This window comes from Pantherophis guttatus, chromosome 8 (genome assembly GCF_059756535.1).
Source record: "Pantherophis guttatus breed Tessera chromosome 8, ASM5975653v1, whole genome shotgun sequence".
NCBI lineage: Eukaryota > Metazoa > Chordata > Lepidosauria > Squamata > Colubridae > Pantherophis > Pantherophis guttatus.
In genome coordinates this window covers 45,668,223-45,690,203 of record NC_142070.1, presented here as the reverse complement: position 1 = coordinate 45,690,203, position 21,981 = coordinate 45,668,223, and the positions used below count along the sequence as shown (strand labels likewise).

The 21,981-nt window shown below is 40.3% G+C and overlaps 1 protein-coding gene and 1 long non-coding RNA gene across 30 annotated transcripts in view; one reads left to right on the top strand and one right to left on the bottom strand.

The window, feature by feature from the left end:
- The window catches only part of TENM3 (teneurin transmembrane protein 3), a 1,586,501-nt gene that overhangs the window by 1,380,495 nt on the left and 184,025 nt on the right, over positions 1–21,981 (top strand). The gene's annotated exons all lie outside the window — the stretch shown is intronic.
- The window catches only part of LOC148112615 (uncharacterized), a 28,705-nt gene continuing 14,474 nt past the window's right edge, over positions 7,751–21,981 (bottom strand). Inside the window, exon 2 of the long non-coding RNA XR_015729120.1 lies at positions 7,751–9,786. This is a non-coding gene — a long non-coding RNA (uncharacterized LOC148112615). The remainder of the gene's footprint in view (positions 9,787–21,981) is intronic.

The following is a 21,981-nucleotide window of genomic DNA, read 5'->3' as shown; positions in this document are numbered from 1 at the left end:
TGTACCCCATTGTATAACACCAATGCAATTATTAAATTTGCGGGAGACACAACAGTGATGGGGCTCATTAATAAGAACAATGAGTCTGCTTACAGGAAGGAAGTACAAGGGCTGACATTGTAGTGTAATGAAAATAATCTCACACTTAACACCACAAAAACTAAAGAATTTATAATTGACTTCAGGAGGAAGAGAGATGTACATCTACCATTGTACATAAATAGTGAGAAGGTGGAGAGGGTGGATAGTTTTAAATTTCTGGGCATTTATATCTTGGAGGACCTCTCATGGACTATGAATGCTAACATGCTTGTGAAGAAGGCACAGAAGAGGCTGTACTTCTTGAGAATGCTTAGGAAGATAAATCTATCTCAGCATCTACTTCTGTCCTACTACCGCAGCACATTGAGAGTGTCCTGACATACGACATTCTTGCATGGTATGGGAACAGCTCTGTAGTGGACAAAAAAGCTCTACAGAGAATCATTAAAACTGCCCAGAATATCATCAGACTCCAGCTACCAGCCCTGGATGACATCTTCGAATCTTGCTGTTTGAGAAAGTTGCATAACATTCTCAGAGACTCTTCCCATCCTGCTTACAATCTTTTTGGACTATTGCCTTCTGGCAGAAGATACAGAACAATTAAAACTCAGACCACACGTTTTCTGAATAGTTTTTATCCCAGAGCTATAATTGCACTCAACAATGAACTAAAGGGCCACCATCAGTGAGCTGTTGGACAATATTACTTGGTCTGTTGTGTGGATGTTTGGGTGGTTTAGGGGTGGAGAATTGTGGTGGGTGGGAGTGTGTTTGGGGATTGTTATGTGTGTTGGACCTGGTCTTCGGGTGTTACGTGAATTTCGTTGTATGGGTATACTGTGTATACACGTACAATAACAACAAAGCTATTATTTATTTGTAGAAAGTGCAGCTTTCTTTCCCCGTTACTTAGAGGCTTTGGTTTAATGGGGTGCTCCTGCAATCTGCAGACACTACTCGCTTTCCCCGAAGAGACCCCTCGCATGCTCTGGGGGGAGGGTCAGGGCACAGCCTAAGGAACAAACCTCTTTGGGATGGTCGGGGGAGGGAATCTGCCCAGCGGCTTTGGCAAACAAGGTGGGCCCCATGGTTCGCAGTTGGTACCATCTCTGGCCGCCCAGTGGGCAGCTCCAGGCAGACAATGGCCATGATGACTCTGCACATTGCAGAGCCGCTTGCCCTCCTCCTCCTCAGCAGACTCACCTTCTCTTTCCTCCTGGCCAGATCCACTGCCTGAAACGCAATGCACTTTTTTCCCCTCCGCATGCCCCGTTTTTGTAATTGGAAAGGAAAGCGTTTTTGGGTGTCAGACCCTCGATCCCCTTCAGGTGAGTCTGCTGAGAAGGAGGACGAGGGCACGCAGCTCTGCAATGTGCAACGGGGAGGAAAGCATTTTCAGGCGGCAGCACTGCGATCCCCTCCCCGATTCCAAAAACGGTTCCTGGTTTCCCGATGCACATTGCAGGGGAACCAGCTGCCGCTTGAAACACAGCTCTGTGAATTGCATTGGGGAATCGGGCCAACAGGCGGCAGTGGCTGGAAAGGAGGATATTTCACTTTAGGGGCTCCCACTTGGCTCGGTCAGAGGGGGGACCAGCCGTTAACCGTGGGGCCCACCTTGTTCGCCAAAGCCGCCGGGCAGATTCCCCCCCAGACCATCCCAAAAAGGTTTGTTCCTCAGGCTGTGCCCTGACCCAAATCCCTGCCACCTGGAACTGCCTGAAAATGTCCAAAGGGTGAGGGCTGGTGGGTGAGTGGGGCTATATTTGGACTAGAAGACCCACCCAGATTTTCACTTTCTTGTTGGGGGTAAAAAGGTGCGTTTTATACTCCGAAAAATATGGTAACTCATTTTTTGCATCTGTCTTTATACAAAGGGAAAAAACAGTCCAACTTATCAAAAACAGCACCACAAAAAACAGATTAGGAACACAAGTTAAAATAGGGAAGAAAATGGTGAGCACCTGTCTACCCTAGACGAGTTCAAGTCACCAGGACCAGATGGATTACACCCCAAGGTTCTGAAGGAACTGGCAGATGAGATCTCAGAACCACTGAACTTTATCTTTCAAAGATCCTGGAGCACCGGGGAACTGCCAGAGGACTGGAAAAGAGCTGATGTAGTTCCCATCTTCAAAAAAGGAAAAAAAAATAGATCCAGGAAACTATAGACCCATGATGGCGAACCTATGGCACACGAAGCCATATTAGTGGGCACGCCAGCTCAGCTCTGGGGAGCATGCACGTGCCAGACAGCTGATTTTCGGGCCTTCTGGGCTCACCAGAAGTAGGGAAACAGTCTGTTTCCTGCCTCTGGAGGGCCTGGGGAGGTGGGGAAGGCCTGTTTTTCTTTCTTAACTGTCTCCAGATCCTCTCTAGTTATCTGGGAAGTGTGAAAACAGTCTTTCCCACTCCCTTGGAGGCCCTACGGAGGCTGAAAGGGCCCATTTCCCGACTCCCGGTTGGACAGGAAGTGATGTTTTTTGCTGTCCCCAGCCCCAGACGCTCCTAGGAAGGCTCCTAGAGAGGCTCCTAGAGAGACTCTGTAGGCTGGGGACTGCAAAAAATGTCACTTCCTGTCCCTTCCCAGATAAATAGAGAGGATCTGGAACCAGGTAAGAAAGAAAAACGGGCCTACCAGGCCATCATGTGTCAGGAGCGGGGGGGGGTGTTTGCGCGTGCATGCTCCCCTCCTGGCATGCAATGGCAAAAAGGTTAGCCATCACTGCTATAGACCCATCAGCCTGACCTCAATACCAGGGAAGATTCTGGAAAAGTTAATCAAGCAACAAATCAGCGAACACCTAGAAGCAAGCAAAGTAATAACCAAAAGCCAACATGGGTTTGTCAAAAACAGATCATGCCAGACTTGACTTATTGCATTCTTTGACAAAGTGACAAAACGAGTGTTCCAGAGGAATGCTATCGATATAATTTACTTGGACTTCAGTAAAGCATTTGATAAAGTAGACCATAACCTACTACTTGATAAAATAGAAAAATGTGGGTTATTATTATTATTGTAATTATTATTATAATTTATTTTTTATACCACCCTTCTCCCGAAGGACTCGGGGCGGTGAACAGCCAGCAGATAAAATACAGAAAATACAAAAATTAAAACAATATTAAAAACCAATTAAATTAATTTGGTTAAAACACCCCCATATTAAAAAACCCATAATTTAGCAATTTAAAATTAAAACAATTTTAAAAATATGGTCAGGTCAGCCCAGCTTGATGAAACAAACATGTCTTTAAGGCACGGCGGAAAGTGCGCAGATCCGGGATCCACCGTATCTCCAGGGGCAACTCATTCCAGAGGGTCGGTGCCCCCACAGAGAAGGCTCTCCCTCTGAGGGCCGCCAGCCGACATTGTTTGGCCGACGGAACCCTGAGGAGGCCCTCTTTGTGGGAGCGTACTGGTCGGTGGGAGGCTACTGGCGGCAGAAGGCGGTCTCGTAAATACCCGGGCCCTAAGCCATGGAGCACTCTAAAGGTGGTAACCAATACCTTGAAGCGCACCCGGAAGACCACTGGGAGCCAGTGCAGCTCACACAGGAGAGGTGTTACATGGGAGCATCGAGTCACCCCATCACCACCCTTGCGGCCGCATTCTGGACCAGTTGGAGCCTCCGGGTGTTCCTCAAGAGGAGCCCCACGTAGAGAGCATTACAGTAGTCCAAGCGGGACGTGACCGTGCGCAAGGCATCCCGATCCAGAAAGGGACGCGACTGATGGATCAGGCGAACCTGATAAAAAGCCCCCCTGGCCCCGCCCGTCATATGCTCTTCCAAAGACAGCCGTGTATCCAGGAGGACACCCAGGTTGCAAACCCTCTCTGTGGGGGCCAACGACTCACCCCCAAAAGTCAGCGATGGTACCAACTGACTATGTTGGGATGCCGAGAGCCACAGCCACTCGGTCTTGGACGGGTTGAGCCTGAGCCTGTTTCTCCCCATCCAGATCCGCACGGCAGGGGGCACCGGGACATCACATCAAGGGCATCGTTGGGGTGGTCCGGGCTGGAGATGTACAGCTGAGTATCATCAGCGTACAGATGACACTTCACCCCGAAACCACGGATGATCTCACCCAGCGGCTTCACATAAATGTTGAACAGAAGGGGCGAGAGAACCGACCCTTGCGGTACTCCACACACAAGGCGCCTCGAGATCGATCTCTGCCCCCCTGTCAACACGAACTGCGACCGGTTGGAGAGAAAGGAGGAGAACCACCGCAACACGGTGCCCCCTAACTCCAACCCCTCCAGTCGGCGCAGCATGATACCATGGTCGATGGTATCAAAAGCCGCTGAGAGATCTAATAGGACCAGGACAGATGAACAACCCCTGTCCCGAGCCCTCCAGAGATTATCCACCAACGCGACCAATGCCGTTTCCCTGCTGTGCCCAGGCCTGAAACCCGACTGGAACGGATCTAGATAAACCGTTTCCTCCAGGAACCGGGGAAACTGTCGCGCCACCACACTCTCAACAACCTTCGCCACAAAGCGAAGGTTGGAGACAGGACGATAATTTGCTAATACAGCCGGGTCCAGGGAAGGCTTCTTGAGGAGGGACCTCACCACTGCCTCCTTCAAGGCGGCGGGGAAGTTACCCTCACTCAGAGAAGCATTGATAATCCCCTGGAGCCAGCCTCGTGTAACCTCCCGGGAGGCCAGTACCAACCAGGAGGGACACGGGTCCAGTAAACATATGGCCGCACTAAGCGTGCCCAGAATCCTGTCCACATCCTCGGGAGCCACAGGGTCAAACTCCTCCTAAGTGACATTCTCAAGGCCCGCCTCCATCACCCCGCCTGAAACTACCCAGTCAGAGTCCAATCCTTCCTGAATCTGAGCCATTTTGTCATACAGATATTTCATAAAGTCCTCAGCTCTTCCGTGTAAGGGATCGTCCCTCACTCCCTGATGGAGTAGGGAGTGGGTCACCCTAAACAGGGTGGCTGGGCGATTATCTGATGATGCGATAAGAGCGGAGAAATACTCAGATTTTGCCGCTTTTATCACCACTAGGTAGGTCTTAATATGAGACCTCACCAGTGTCCGGTAGGATTCGGATCGGCTGGCCCTCCAACTGCTCTCTAGGCATCTTTTCCGGCGCTTCATTTCCCTGAGCTCCTCAGAGAACCAGGGAGCCACACGGGATCGGCACCGGGTCAGAGGCCGCAAAGGCATGACGCGATCCAAGGCTCTGGCAGCCGCCCTATCCCAGGCGGCTACCAGGTCCTTGGTCGAATCATGAGCCAGAACCTCAGGAAATGGCCCAAGTCTCCGGAGAAGGGCGGCATATAAATCAAATTTTTTTTTAAAAAAAAAAAAGCTCCCTCTGGAATCCATCCGGATCCATCAGGCGCCTGGGGCGGAACCACCTGACCAGTTCCGCCTCCCTGCGGCAGGGGGCAGCAGTACAGAAATCCAGTAGGAGGAGCAAATGATCAGACCATGACAAGGGTTCGATGACTACATCCCCTATATCTAGATCATTCAGCCACTGACCTGAGACAAAAATCAGGTCCAGAGTGTGTCCCCTGTGTGTGTCGGGCCATGAACTACCTGGGTCAGGTCCATAGCCATCATGGAAGCCATGAACTCCCGAGCCGCTTCTGACATCTCGCCAACGGACGGCAGGTTAAAATCCCCCATAACCATAAGTCTGGGGGTATCCACCGCCACCCCGGCTATCACATCGAGCAGCTCGGGCAGGGTCGCTGCTACGTGGCAGGGAGCCAGGTACGCAGTCAGCAGGCCCATCTGAACCCCACGACTCTACAAGGAGGGACTCACATCCGTCTATCTGAGGAACAGTGGCCTCCCTCGGACTCAGATCTTCTTTAATAATAACCGCCACCCCACTGCCCCTACCCTGAGCCCTCGGCCGATGGAACGCGCAGAAACCTGGTGGACACAGTTCAATGAGGGCCCCCCTCCTCCTGCCCCAACCAGGTCTCTGTAACACCCGCCAGGTCCGAACCCCCTCCTGTATGAGATCGCAAATGAGGGGGGCTTTATTTACCACGGACCTGGCGTTGCACAGCATCAGCCGAAAACCCGGGCCCTGAGGATCTGGACTACCCAGGGAACAAGAGGAGCCTTGGTGGCCAGAGCACGCAATGGCTTGAAGATAGCGAATGAGCGCTCCCTGAACATGATATGGCCCCCTGCTCCCACCATATCTTCCCCTCCCAATCACCAGATGGTTGGGAGGGGCAGATGGTGATGCTGGGTTAGACAGAATCACCACCAGATGGATTCATAACTGACTGACCAACCACACTCAATATGTAGTCCTCATTGGAACTGTATTAACATGGAGGGAGGTATGCAGTGGGGTACCCCAGGGCTCTGTTTTAGGCCCAGTACTCTTCAACATATTCATCAATGATTTGGACAAGGGGATATATGGGGAACTCATCAAATCTGCAGATGACACCAAGCTAGCAGGAATAGCCAACACTCCCGAAGATAGGCTTAAGATACAGAAGGATCTTAACAGACTTGAACGTTGGACATTATCTAACAAAATGAAATTCAATGGTGAAAAAAGTAAGATTCTACATTTAGGCAAGAAAAATAAAATGCACAGGTACAGTATATGTGGTACCTTGCTCAATAGTGGTGAGTGTGAGAGGGATCTTGGAGTCCTAGTGGACACTCACTTAAATATGAACCAGAAGTGTGCTGCAGCTGCCAAAAAAGCTAACACAGTTCTAGGCTGCATAAACAGAGGGGTAGAACCAAGATCACATGAAGTGTTAATACCACTTTATAATGCCTTGGTAAGGCCACACTTGGAATACTGCATCCAATTTTGGTCACCACAATGTAAAAAAGATGTTGAGACTCTAGAAAGAGAGCAGAGAAGAGCAACAAAGATGATTAGGGGATGGAGGATAAAACATATAAAGAACGGCTGCTGGAATTGGATATATCTAGTCTTATGAAAAGAAGGACCAGGGTGACATAGCAGTGTTTCAATATCTCAGGAGTTGCCACAAAGAAGAGGGAGTCAGACTATTCTCCAAAGCCCCTTAGGGCAGGACAAGAAGCAATGGGTGGAAACTAATCAAGGAGAGAAGCAACTTAGAACTAAGGAGAAATTTCTTGACAGTTAGAACAATTAATCAGTGGAACAACTTGCCTCCAGAAATTGTAAATGCTCCAGCACTGGAAGTTTTTAAAAAGAGCTTAGATAACCATTTGTCTGAAGTGGTGTAGGATTTCCTGCCTAAGCAAGGGGTTGGACTATAAAACCTCCAAGGTCCCTTCCAACTCTTGTTATTCTATTCGTAACCAAATATATTCCCTTAGGCCTATTATTAAGCTTCCATGTGCTAAAAACTAGGAAGATGGTTAAATTTAGGATGATTTTTTAAAAAAAGAATACTAGAGTCCTATATTTTTATTTTGGGTGAGTTTTATTCCTGGAAGCAAAATTTGAGCAAAATATAATCAACAATAATCTGCAACTGACGTTAGGTAAACTTTGCAGTTTATGATAAAAGTTACTTGAGGGTTAGATTCTGGATAATTTTTTACATAGTGTAAGTCTTGCATTTCTGTTTCACGTCAGTTTTTCTCCTTGAGAAACTATTAGAATAAAATTTGTTGAGCCTCAATATGTAAAGTAGGGGTTTCATTGAAATCTGGACTAAAAATTAATTGGACCGTTAGATTCAAAGGTTTTTTTTTTTCCCCCAGTAACAATTTAATTTTTTCCTTTTTTGTCATTTCAACTCCCAGACAAATTTTTTGGAAAAATAAATCACAATTTATATTCTCCAATTATGGTCAATGTTAAGCTCCTATGAATGAAAAGCATTTCCATTGGTAAACCTTCATTAACTTGGTGGTTCACTGAGAAGCTATGCTGATAAAACTGAATTTAGAGCCTTGTTAAAAATAATTACTGGTTTATGTTTGGCTAAAAGGCTACCCTCCTTATTTCTAGTTAATCCTATTCACTTAGAGGACCTGTATTGGGCTTTCCCCTTAAATGCTTGTAGGAAAGGATATGAAATTAAAACAGCATTAAGGCTGTAAATAATTGTTAGAGATAAATAATGAAATGTTTACACATGCATTATGGCAATAATGTGTTGATATCTTGAAGGCAGCATATTTTGAACTTTCTTTTATAGTAAAATATTGAAGAACACTTACCATGGTTTGATTTAATATCCTTTACTTTGCATTTTCTTGGCATATCTAGAAGTGGGTATTAAAAAAGATACAATACAGGTTCCCTTTTGAGGAAAATATATTTGAAATATTAGATTACTTTTTCTTTTTGAAAAAGTTTCTACAATACTTAGTTATATGCTATAATTTGTCATTTCCTTTAAATCAAAAAAATCTGATTTTTAAAAAAAAATTTAAAAAAAATCATTGATTTTTATCAACCCTGGTTTCTAGTGATGTGTCTGATTTTATACCCCTCTCTGTTAGTTACTTTGGCTGTCAATGTTATACACAATAATTTACGCCAGCATCACAGTTCAAAGAAATCAATTCTTCTAACAGCAATTCTTAGTCTCCAACTCTTACTCCCATACATCATTGTAGGAAGGATTGTTGTTCTAACTAGCCTGCTTTTGTATTTATATCAGCATCCCTGCTTTTCCAGATCTTATTCATGCTAGCCATTCTAATGCGGCTTAAGGTTATCTTGCATTTGATTTCAGAAGTAGAACTGCCCTCGTGAACAATTTTTGATCCAAGGAAGATAAATTCTTGAACTAATTCAATTTCTTCCTTGTTGATTTTAAATGTCTCATGTCCCATCTGCAGCTGTTTTTATTATCTTGTTTCCTAATGTTAAGACTTAGTCCTACCTTTTCAATTTCGTCCTTGATTTTTATATATCTCTCTGATTCATTTTTGACCTCAAATTATTTATAGTTCTTCCACCAATCTTCACTCAACATCAGGCACTTCCAGATCTAATTTCTGCATGATCACTTCAGCATACAGATTGAACAAAAAAGGTGAAAAATACATCTCTATCTAACTCCCTGAACCAATCTGTGTTGCCATAAAGTGTTCTTGCTGTTGCCTCCTGATCAATCAGGTGGGTTGGAACACCAAGATCATGCAAAGCTGCCCATAACTTATTGTATTTTACACAGTCAAAAACTTTTCTGTAATCGATAAAATACATATATAGATTCTTTTGATATTTACATGCCTTTTCCATAATCCATCTAATATTGGCAATGTGATCTTAAACCACCCCTTTCTAAAGCCAGCTTGTACATTGGGTAACTCTTGATCAATGACATTCCATACCTCTTTTTAATAATTTTTAACAGAATCTTTCTCACATAAAAAAATCATTGCAATTGTGCGATAGTTGGAGCAGTTTCTGACATCACCTCTTTTTTCTAATGGAATAAAAACAGATATTTTCTAGGCCTGAGGCCATTGACATGTAGTCCATATCACTTGACACAGGGCAGTAATGTTAACTGGCACTGGTCTTAGTAATTCCACAGGTATTCCATCAATACCTGGGGCTTTCCACTTTGGCAATTTCTCCATGGCCCATTCTACATCTTTCAAGACGTTTAGTTCTTTATTAATTGGGCTGTCATTGTTGTCATCTTGATGGTAAGTCAAACTGCTATAGAGTCCTTCCATATATTATTTCCATCTGTTCCTGATCTTCTGCTGGTCACTTAATACATTCCCATTGTAGTCTTTAACAGTTCCTTGCCATGCTGAAAGAAATAAGAATTAGATGTAGTTAAACAGATTAATGATCCATAATGCTTGTTAGAGTTTATATTGCCAAATTAAATTTGAATTTTATATTCTTTGTATTTTAGGGTGCATAAAATTGGTCCCTAATGGTAAGGAATTCTGTGCCAAATCGATCAAATGATCAAGATATTTTGGATGTTTGGCCTATTGCATGAAGTTTTAGGCTATCCCATTTTAAATACCAGGCCAAGAGAAAGTTGAGAAAGTAGGTTGAAGGGGAAATGAATCTGCCTCTGCAAATAAAGAAAGTGGGCAAATATTAGTCATGTTGAAAATAATAGTATCTGCTCTATCCAAGAAACTTATCCTGAACCTTCATTAATATTAATTCAAACACTAAATAATTCTAGGTGATTTCTTTCCTTTGAATACTATTGTTCTGTAAATATGAAAGAGTTGCCAAAAGAATATGGAATATATCTGTATAAACTCTGCTAAGAGTTTGGCTATACGTATTTCAGATTTTCTTTATCCTTTCAGATTCTTTATTTTAGCACTGCTTACTGACTAATACATTAAAATATTGTTGAATGTCAAAATATTTCTTAAAATCAAAGAACAATAATTGGCCACTTTGAAGTCTTAGACTTTAACAATTACAATTACTATGATTTTCTCAAGAAAACCATCAAATGCAGTATGAGCATTTCAAAAGCTACTTTATAGCCAGATTTATGGGTATCTCCATTTTAAAGGGACTTTTTTCCCCTTAACTCTGTTATAATAAAATATTGGTAAAATTAAAATGAAAACATTCAGCCAAAAATAACAATGACAAAAAGCTAATAGTTCAATAACCTTTCACCTTATTCTCCAGTAAAAACTAGATAGTTTTGAAAGAATAAAATTTTCTGCTCTTACATCTTTCAAAAGATTTCTCAATTTAGTATCTTTGTCTGAATGCACTATTGACATGAATCTTGCTGTCACTAAGCCATTAAGAACACTCTGAAATAGTATCCTTGGTTTTTAAAGAATACAGAGTTTTGACTTGAAGGCACATCAACCTTCTTCCCTCATCCTAGCTCAAGGAGTCCTATTGTCAGACGCAGTGGCCATGAAAGCAGCAATTTTACAGCACAAAAACTCCAATAACATTTACTGCGGTTGGCTGAAATTGAAATGCACACAGACATTGCTCAGTCTTTTTTTAAGCACCAGTTTCCCTTGGCTTCTTGACAGTTTGTGCATTTCAAAGAGACAAATCCTTTAAGAGGAAAGAGTTTTCCTTATAACTTGCTGTGGGGTAAACGGACCATTCAGGCATAGTTTATTGCATTACATAGTTGACTGTGTGCTGCCAAATGAAACACCATAATTGGCAGAATTATTTTGATCATTGGAATTCATAAATATCAGATAACTTTATAAGCCGGAAGAAAAGGATTTTAAAATATATATTTATCACAAAATGGTGCCCTGTTAGTAAAAACAATGTAGCCATTTTTTTTCTTCTATGACAAATTAATAGCTGCTTAAAAAATAAGGGGAATTCATTGATTTAGAATTATTGAACATATTTAATAATAAACTTTTAAAAGTGCAGTAATTTCTGAAAAATATTAATAAAATCTACTTCCTTTTTCCTTCCCTTATGAATCCTTATTTCTGCTTTTCTGACTAATTGCTTAGCCATAGGTTAATATAAAACACTACATACTTTAATGCAAAAATTGCTTAATTTTAATCAGGATCTTAACTATATGTGTTGTCCTCATTTAGTAACTATAATTAGGCCCTGCAACTTGATCATTAAACAGAACATTTTCTAGATGAAACTACAATTTTACTTATGGTCTTACTTCAGCTTTCCTTTTATTACAAACCTGTGAAGGTCATAAATGTGAGGATTGGTTGTAAAGTTACTTTTTAAATACCATTTTAAGTTTGAATGGTTTTTAAAAAGGCAGTTCCTAAATGAATATTTTCTGTAGTTACCTCATCTTTTTAAAGTAACAAAAAACAAGAGTCTGATCAAACCTGCCTACAGATTCCTTGCATTTAAAAGTTCACTTAACTCTAGCATAGAAAACGGTATTATATTTTTAAATTTATTTTAATTCATTTTAAAATTATTTTGATATTTTATTATATTAATCTCTCTCTCTTTGCTTTCTGTTTTTATACCCAACACTTTTTCACTTTTGTTTTCAAAAGAAAGTAGTAATGCTTTGGATGCTATTTAGATAAATTCATAGTTGCTTGTTGTTCATGTCTCATAAATTGAAGTACAGCATTTAATAGAAATTAAAATATATCACTTGAAATGGTGCATACGAAGCTAGCGTGGAATTTAATTTTATAAAATAATGTGTACTTTTTTAAAAAAAACTTAATTTCATAAAAGAATGTACTTTTTTTTAAAAAAAAAGTCAGCTTTCTAATAATTAAGGATCTATAGAATCCTCCTTATTGTATGAAAGACATCCTATAGACACACATTGCATGCTAGTAAGAAATTGTCTTTTATATTTCATGTCATCAATGTGATTGAATTATTTAAAGAGTTCAGTTGACACATTTGATTTTAATGTTACCAAGAGTTATTGTTATGCTGTCTGAATATAAAATAGCATGTTTTGTTTATTATTGAATAAAACTGCAGCATTTGACTCATACAATTGCTTCAGATAGCTGTCAGTATAGTTTGCCGAAATATTAAAATGATGGGTTTTTATTTATATAAATTGAGTGCTTTATCAGAAATATATCCAGGGTCTGCATATATTATTTTTCACTGTGTTTGCTCACTGACTCTTAATATACTCACAAACATTTTCTGTACCAATTTTAAATGATATCTAAGATAATTTTACTTTTCTCGGTTGTTTAGGAATAGCTTCAGCTCTACAGAGTTAGAAAAAGATAAGAATAAAAATAACCTTGAAACTCATAGCTACCATGTGCCTGTAGCGAAAATGCTTCAGAAACCAAGTGAAGCACTTCTAATGAATTGTGCTTTTGATTCTTTGAATCTGCACAGCATCTCCATCACGTTTTTACAGTTGGACTCTTGCTGTAATTGCTACTGGGATGAAGTGCACAACATGGGGTGTTGAAACTAAGTACTTACATTGTTGTGCTTCCCAAATATATATGACATAGTAGGAACAACAGACTATATAAATTTCACACTTGTATATCTTCATATTCTTCACTTATTTGCGATATACTGCTGATTTGTCAGCAGGCACTCTAGGAAGAGGTGATAAAACCAACAAATCTTAAATGTGTTTCTGAAAGCTGCTACATAACCTTTGAGTACAAAAGTCTTGTTGTAATGCTACAAGAGCATAATATTAGGTACAAATCTTGAATTGTATATATTAGAATGATGACGATATTCTCAATAGGACAAATTTGTGCTAAAAATAATTTGCAGCTCTTTGTAAAATTCTGAATTTTTTTTAAGCTACCATTTGATTACTAACTTTGGAAGCCTCACTGATTTAATTCAGAATAATTAAAATATTGCAATACAATAAAATGAAATGTAATCTCCAGGGATTAATTTAAACAATACTTGAATAATGTAATATGTAATGAGCATACAAAATAGGATAGACAAAAATATAAAACAAATTATATTAATGTTATTCAGTTGAATTACTTAGAATTACTGTTTTAAAGAGCAAGCCAATAGTTACCTTTCTCTAGTGATTATTCAAAACATATAATGCAACAATTGTGTATATGTGTGTTAAATAAATAGACATACATATGTGTTGTACTTTTGTACAAATTGTGCCAAAGTAAGACAAAGAAATAAAGCCATGAGATTAAAAAATTTGAAAGGAAAGCTATCTTAATGTAATTTAGATCAACATCTTTTATTTTATATCTCTGTGCCTTCCTATCTTTGCAAATTATATCTCCATGTGCTGTTTCATATATTGCTTTTCCTCATTTCTTTGTTTGACAATCTCACCAACTCATTTTCCCCCTTAAAAGAGGGTGGAAATGTTGGTGCGCCTTACACATCGAATACAGCTATTTTTGGCTTCCCAAAGCCCTGCCCTGCGTGTCCCGGTTTTGCAAAGAACAGGCCAGTTTTTTGCAAAAACAGACCATGCAGAGATTATGGAAGGTCTGCAGAGTGTTCCTGGGGGCTGGGGAGGGCAAAAACGCCCCATTTTTGTTAAAAATGGGCTCTTTTTGGCCTCCAAAACCCCCCACACATTACTTTTTGCCCTCTGCAGCCCCCAGGAGCGCTGTGCAGGCCTCCCAAACCCTCTGTGTGTCCAATTTTTGCGAAAAATGGGACATGCAGAGGGTTTGGGGCCAGCAGAGTGCTCCTGGGGGCCGGGGAAGGCAAAAACTTTTTTTTCTTGCTTTCCTCTTTGAAATCTTGGTGCGTCTTATACACTGGTGCATCTTATAGTCCGAAAAATACAGTATCTCACCCAAAAAAATCTTTTCCTCTATAGATTATATAGATTAGGAATATTGCACAATATTCTACTCCTGGTTCTAAAATTATCACCACTCATTGGGTCATAACATGCAATTTTGAGAGTTTTGTATGTGCCACAAAATTCTAGATGCTCCAGGGATGTGAATACATACAGAATGTATAGGTGATTATAAAGTACTGCTCTATATACTTGCAGTTAAGGCCATCCACGGATAAGCTGAACCCAATTTTGGGGTGTGTTTTGGAACCTAAAATTCTTGGTTTATCTGCAAGTATGTGTGGTATACAGTATGTAAACACATACTTCAGTTTGTTCGTTTTTACTATGTACAGATAATTCTAACAGTATCTTAAGAAATTGTATCTTAAAATATAGTGCCATGGGAAGTTGATGTTTTACAAGGAAATTTGGGGTTGAATGCTGGATGCAGACCAGCAAAATCTATTTAGAGGAAGGAGAGATTGTTGAAATGACTCACGATTCTGGACCTTCGTACCTCAGGAGTAGACTGCAGGAGTTGTTGTTTACCTAGTATCTTATGAGTTAGGTGTTAACCTCCTCATTGTCCTAGTCTGCCACCAGCTCCACTGGCAGCTGGCGGGCCACAAAATTGTTTATCTAGTGTCTTATGAGTTAGGTGGCTGAGAGTCGAAAAATATCATTAAGCTCATACTCATAACACAGCCTTTTAAAAACATAAAGTTCACCTGAGCCCCATTTAATCCTGTCTTTAGATTATTACTATTTTTTTTTTTTTTTTTTGTATTAGAAATAATTAAGACTTTTCAGATTAGCAAGGTTTTACTGAATTCTTCAGGTAAATTGCTTTCTCCTTGGAGTAAGATATTTTAAATATGACTTTAAAAGCTCTGGAAAATATTTTTTGGATTAAACAGCAAAGGGGTCCTTAGAATATGGATTTTGGATTTTGGATTAAGCCTTGACAGACATAATTGAAATTACATGTAGTCCTCAATTTGCAATTATTCATTTAGTGACCATTCAGTGGCATTGAAAAAAATTGCATCCAATCCTTCCACTTAAACAATTGCAGCATCCCCATGACCACCTGATCAAAATTTGGGCACTTGGCAACTGGCATCCATTTACAATGGCTGCAACATTCCAAGGTCACATGTTTGCCATTGGAAACATTTTTAGCTGCCTTCCAACAAACAAGTCAATGGGGAAAGCTGGATTTGCTTGACTGTGGGATTCGCTTAACAAGGTATAGTTGCTCAGATTGACTTGGTAGCATTGGGCAGCTATAGAAATTGAATAAATAAATAAACTGCAGGGATTCACTTAACAAACCTGGTAAGAAAGGATGTAAAATTAGGTGACTCATTTAACAACAACTATGTTTAGCAACAGAAAGTGTTTGTCCCAATTGTGGTCCTAAATTGAGGACTAGCTGTATAGTTTTTATTTAATCAAAAGTATTCTTCCCACAGGAAATGATTATTTGGGTTCTTTTAACAAGAAACATGATAATGGACCTTGAAGATTTGACACTAAAGAGAGGTAGCATATAATAAATTCACTTTATTAACAAAGACATAACAAATCAATGTTTTTGAATATTGATCTTCAAAATTACTTGATATAATAAAACAATGTGTGTCATTGAATTTGCAGAAGAAGACAAACTCCAACAGATATTTGAAATTATTTTGAAAGTGGGCTTGTGTCAAATAATGAAAAGGATATAGAGAAAGATATACTGGATACATAGATAAAACTGGTATCTATTTCACAGGCAAAAGGAGATTAACAATTATTAAACAAGAAAAACAGTTTGGAGAACTTTTTCTTACTGAATTTAAAAAGGACCTCTATTAAAAACTTGAAAGAGTTTATGAGAAATAATAAGTAAAAGGATAAACTTTATTTACATTAATACAAAAGGCGTCTATTAAAGTTTTCAAAGAAAATAAGCTCTGGGACTATTTTCTAGTAATTAAATATTAAAATTGTTGAAAATTCAGGGAAGGAATACAGGGTTGGCTTATTTAGTGAAGAAAATTAATTATATCTGTTTTCCTTTACTGGATTTTTGCTGACAAAGAACGAACTAGAAGGATTTTGAATTTATTTTCTAGTTAAGAGATTAGTTATAAGGTAAAAGGACTATATGTTGTATTAACAGATAGTGATAACTTATTTAAATTGTTTTACTTGTTGAGATGCAGGGGGAAATTATTTTTTTCCTTTCTTTTTCTATGCTTTTTTATTTTTTTTTTATTTGTAATTCTATAAAATTTGTTGTTTGGATTAGTTTTTATTCTATTTGTAACTCAAATTATTTGAAAATAGAATAAACTCATACTAGGTACTAATGCATGCATATTGTACATTTATACTCTTAAGTTATTATTTTTCCAGATACTAATGCTGCAGCATGGTAATCAGAGCATATGTGATCCTTGCATTTTAGCCTAGTAGCCCTTGTGTCAAGAAAATAACCTCTATTTTGTTTGGGTTCACAGCAAGCCAAATTTTCATAAACACTGATGATTTATTAGTTCTGAATTGAGTGGTCTTCATAATATCTTGGCTAAATAGTCTTTGGGGGAGATTGTTCCATCTGTAGTGTTGCTTTTAGATAGATGATGCCTAAGTAGATATAAAAAACAATGATTCCCAGATAAGAAAAACAAGTGAAAATACTATAAATAATATTTCTTTTAGCAGGATTTCTTCCTGATACTAAACTGCAATGGAGGAATGTTTTGAAGTTAAACGACAATCAGTATATTTCAGGCTTTTTTTTCAAGTGTTTTTATTGATTGGAAAGAGGACCAAGATGGGATAACTGGAACATAGAATTTACATATATGCATGTAATGTAGAGGGAAGTGCTAAGAAGTGAACAAGCTGTTATCTGTAAATCCATATTGTTTAAGATATCCCTTGACTTTAATCCCTGGGTATGAAAAGCTGGTGATTTCTTTAGCTAATAGCTAAAATATTTAAATATAGAATACTATAACCTGATCAATGTCTATTCATACTCTTTTTCTAAATCTAATTGCTTCTCTTCCACAACAAAATTAGGTAGAAAGAGCAGATTGATCCTTTTTATTCTCATATCTCATCTTGTACTTTAAAAAGCATATTTAGTTCAGGAGAGATTGAATTGAAAATTCCTCCTGCTTATTTGTTCAGATCTTTCTCTTTCAAGATCAGACAAATTTAGAAGCCAGGTGAGTATAGACTGAACCTGTCAACTACCAATTATAATCTCCTATTACAGGCACTCTATTGTTTCATGCGTAGCTTGTTTTAAAAGATAAGATAAATTATGGCTCACTTACCAGTAAGCCAGGAGCATGGGCATGAAACTCTTTGATCTTAACAAGCAAGAATGCCCGGTGTGCCAAGGAAAATTGTTCTGCCGCAGCTAAATTTGGTTGACTGAAAAAGGTGGTATGGATTTTTGGAAAAGAGATTTTGTTTAAGAGACTCCCTAAAAATCTTTGCGCTAGTTTGAGCTTGTACATTTACTGTGATCATTTCAATAAGTATCAAGTCAATTTTTACTCCCCTCCTTTGTTTCTATAGAGAATTTCCTTGTGAATATTTAAAGCCTGCATATATCTAAATGATCTGAAAATATACTATTGCTGTAAAATAGGAAGATTTTCTTCCTAAAGCCCTCATGGTTTATTCTGCTTTTTTTCTTAAGTATTCAAGATTAAATACTTCTGTCACTCTAGAAGTGAAAGAAGAATTAATTCCTTTTTCTTGTCCTCTGCAAGAAGAGCAAAAAGAAGAAGCAATTTGTGCAAAATGTCTGAGAATGTTTCCTGTTGAAACTTGATTTTTTTAAAATATTGCTGAACAGACTTGGAGAAAATGGAAAGTACAGAAATTATCAATTTACTATGCTCATTCCTAAACTGTTATAGAATGCACATAACTTTGAGAAGGGCAAACTGAAAGCACAGTTTACTTCTGAATATCATTCTTTATGTAGCTGGACTTTTAAATTCATGATAGGTAATTATTAACCGCCTTAATATAACTAGAAGCTAATTTTAAGTATAATTCTGATATGCATAATTGCTTAAATGTAAGGTAGATTTTACAAGTGATAAGTACACAATAGCATTTGCCTAGCAAGGTAATATAGAATCTGTAGACGATTATGACTAGTTTAAAATATGAATCTGCTCTTTTAGATAACTCTCTGTCAATCTGCATTGCTTGTTATACAGAATTTGCATTAATTTCAGTAGACCTTCTAGAATATTCTCATATAAGCTCATAAAGCAGCAAAACTAGATGAGTTCTACTTTATACAGGTAGTCCTCAACTTACGACCACAATTGAACCCAAAATTTATGTTGCTAAGTAAGAAATTTGTTAAGTTGAAAGAGGCAGTAGTGAGGCCCCTCCTCAAGAAGCCTTCCCTGGACCCGGCTGAATTAGCCAACTATCGTCCAGTCTCCAACCTTCGTTTTGTGGCGAAGGTTGTTGAGAGTGTGGTGGCACGACAACTTCCCCGGCACCTGGATGAAGCTATCTATCTAGACCCGTACCAGTCGGGCTTCAGGCGGGGGTATAGCACAGAAATGGCATTGGTTGCGTTGGTGGATGATCTCTGGAGGGCTTGGGACAGGGGTTGTTCCTCTGTCCTGGTCCTGTTAGACCTCTCAGCGGCTTTTGATACCATCGACCATGGTATCATGCTGCAGCGGTTGAGGGGGTTAGGAATAGGGGGCACCGTTTTGCGGTGGTTCTCCTTCCTCTCCGACCGCTCGCAGTTCGTGTTGGCAGGGGGGCAGAGGTCGACCTCGAGGCGTCTCGCATGGGGAGTGCCGCAAGGGTCGGTCCTCTCGCCCCTCCTGTTCAACATTTATGTGAAGCCGCTGGGTGAGATCATCCGTGGTTTTGGGGTGAAGTGTCATCTGTACACTGACGATACTCAGCTGTACATCTCCAGCCCAGACCACCCCAACGATGCCCTTGATGTGATGTCCCGCTGCCTGGAGGCCGTGCGGGTCTGGATGGGGAGGAACAGGCTCAGACTCAACCCCTCCAAGACCGAGTGGCTGTGGCTTCCGGCGCCCCGATATAGTCAGCAGGTGCCATCGCTGACTATTGGGGGTGAATCTTTGCCCCCCACAGAGAGGGCTCGCAATCTGGGTGTCCTCCTGGACGCACGGCTGTCTTTAGAAGAGCACATGACGGCCGTGGCCAGGGGGGCCTTTTATCAGGCTCACCTGATTCGCCAGTTGCAGCCCTTTCTGGACCGGGACGCCTTGCGCACGGTCACTCATGCCCTTGTCACCTCCCGGTTGGACTATTGTAATGCTCTCTACATGGGGCTCCCCTTGAAGAGCACTCGGAGGCTCCAGCTGGTCCAGAATGCGGCCGCGCGGGTGGTTATGGGCGCAACCCGTTATGCCCATGTGACACCCCTCCTGCGCGAGCTGCACTGGCTCCCGGAGGTCTTCCGGGTGCGATTCAAGGTGTTGGTTACCACCTTTAAAGCGCTCCATGGCATAGGACCCGGGGACCTCCGAGACCGTCTTCTGCCACCAATAGCCTCCCACCGACCATTTCGTTCCCACAGAGAGGGCCTCCTCAGGGTGCCATCAGCCAAGTTATGTCAGCTGGCGACGCCCAGGGGGAGGGCCTTCTCTGTGGGAGCCCCAGCCCTGTGGAATGAACTGCCCCCGGAAATTCGTAAGATCTCCGACCTCCGGGTGTTTTGCTGCGCATTGAAGACCCTGTTGTTCCGCCAGGCCGGACTATCAACACAATAGTTTTAAATTGGGGTATTTAAATTTATTGGGTTTTAAATTTGAGCCACTTATTTAATTATTTTAAATTTTATATCATTGTTTTGTCTGTGTTTTTAAATAGGCTGTACACCGCCCTGAGTCCTTCGGGAGAAGGGCGGTATAGAAATAAAATTATTATTATCATTATTATTATTATTATTAAGTGAATTTTGCCCCATTTTCTTGCCACATTTTTTAACTGAATCACTGCGGTTGTTAAATTAGTAACATGGTTGTTAAGTGAATCTGGTTTCCCCATTGACTTTGATTGTCAGAAGGTTGCAAAAGGTGATCATTTAACACTGGGACATTGCAACTGTCATAAATGTGAGTTAGTTGTCAAGCATCCACATATAAATCACGTGGCCATAGGATGCTGAACAGTCATAAGTATGAAAAATGGTCATGTCACTTTTTCAGTGTTGTAACTTCGAACTGTCACTAAATGAACTGTGATAAGTCAAGGAGTACCTGTACTGCCTTACTTACTTATTTGCTTGTCTTCTCAGTAAGTCAGATCTGTTACATTTTTTGAACTTGTAAAACAAATATGTTATTTTGTTTCTATTTAATAGAAATCACAAGTATTTTCCTTCTCTTTCTTTTGTGTATTCCTTTCTTAAACACAGGATTTCATAGCATTAATTAAATTTGCATTGTTAAGATATACCTTAAAAGTAAACCCCATAGAGAGCCAGTTAGGTGTAGTGACTAAAGTGCCAGGCTAGAAACTGGCCAACCACTGTTAGTTCCTGCCTTAAGCACAAAGTCAGCTGGGTGACTTTGAGCCGTCATTTCTCTTGGCTCCTGGAAGCAAGCAGTGGCAAACCACTTCCAAAATATTGCCAGGAAAACTGCAAAAAGGCAGTCTCCAGTAGTAAAGACTGACTCAAAGGCACCCCCCCAAAAAAATGACTGGATTGTGATGATGAGCAGATGGGATTGTCAGCCCTTCAAGGTAGGCAAGGTCAAAAAACAAGCAGGGCAGAGATTCCACAATGTTCTTTATGACTGTGGAGTTGAATACCAAAATTTTAAAAGCCTGTCAGAGTTTCTGTTGGCTCATCTTATTCCAAACAAAATCAAGAGAAGTTTTGTTGAATTTTTTGTCATGCTTTCTACTTCTGCAGTACTAGCCTATTTTGGGAGAAAGCTCTCTTTTAACTGTTCACATACTCTTTCCTCATTCCCAAGGCCAAGCATAAAGGTGTTGAAGAGAAAACAGCTATCATTTAAGCATATGTTCAGAGACTGAAAACTACTGTAGTCTGTTCTTTGCTGAAGAGAAGAATGCAATGAGATGTGAACTACTGCCAATAGACTATAAGCTACATTTATCTAATGGCTGCCTCAGACAACTTCATAGTAGATGAAGTTGAGGGAAGGAATCAATTTTTCTGCATAAACTGAGGAGATTATTGTATTTGATGTTTGCCCAGTCAGTCTAGTCTGCAATGTTAGCTATCCCTGAACTGGAGATTAAGAAGAGATTGGACAATCATTTGTCTGAATGGTATAGGGCAGGGGTGTCAAACCCGCATCATCATGGCAGTGTCACATGACGTATTGGGACTTTCCCCCCTTCGCTAAACCAGGCGGGGGCGGGGCCAGCACGTGACACAACCGGCCCACAGACCGCAAGTTTGACACCCCTGGTATAGGGGTTCCTGCCTGAGCAGGTGGTTGGACTAGAAGACCTCCAAATTCCCTTCCAACTCTGTTATTCTGTTAAGAGAAGAATCTGACTGCTAATGATGGCACCAAAAAAGCTTACTATAGTCCCAAGGATGATACTACAGAGGACTACTTTCTACATTTTGAAAAATTTTGAAGATCTTTGCTAGATTGCTTTTACATAGCAAGTCACAAACAGGAAAAGGAAGAACAGGTGTATTTTGATATCAGTTCTTAAGCACATATGTAGGTATCATCAACATAGACTCAG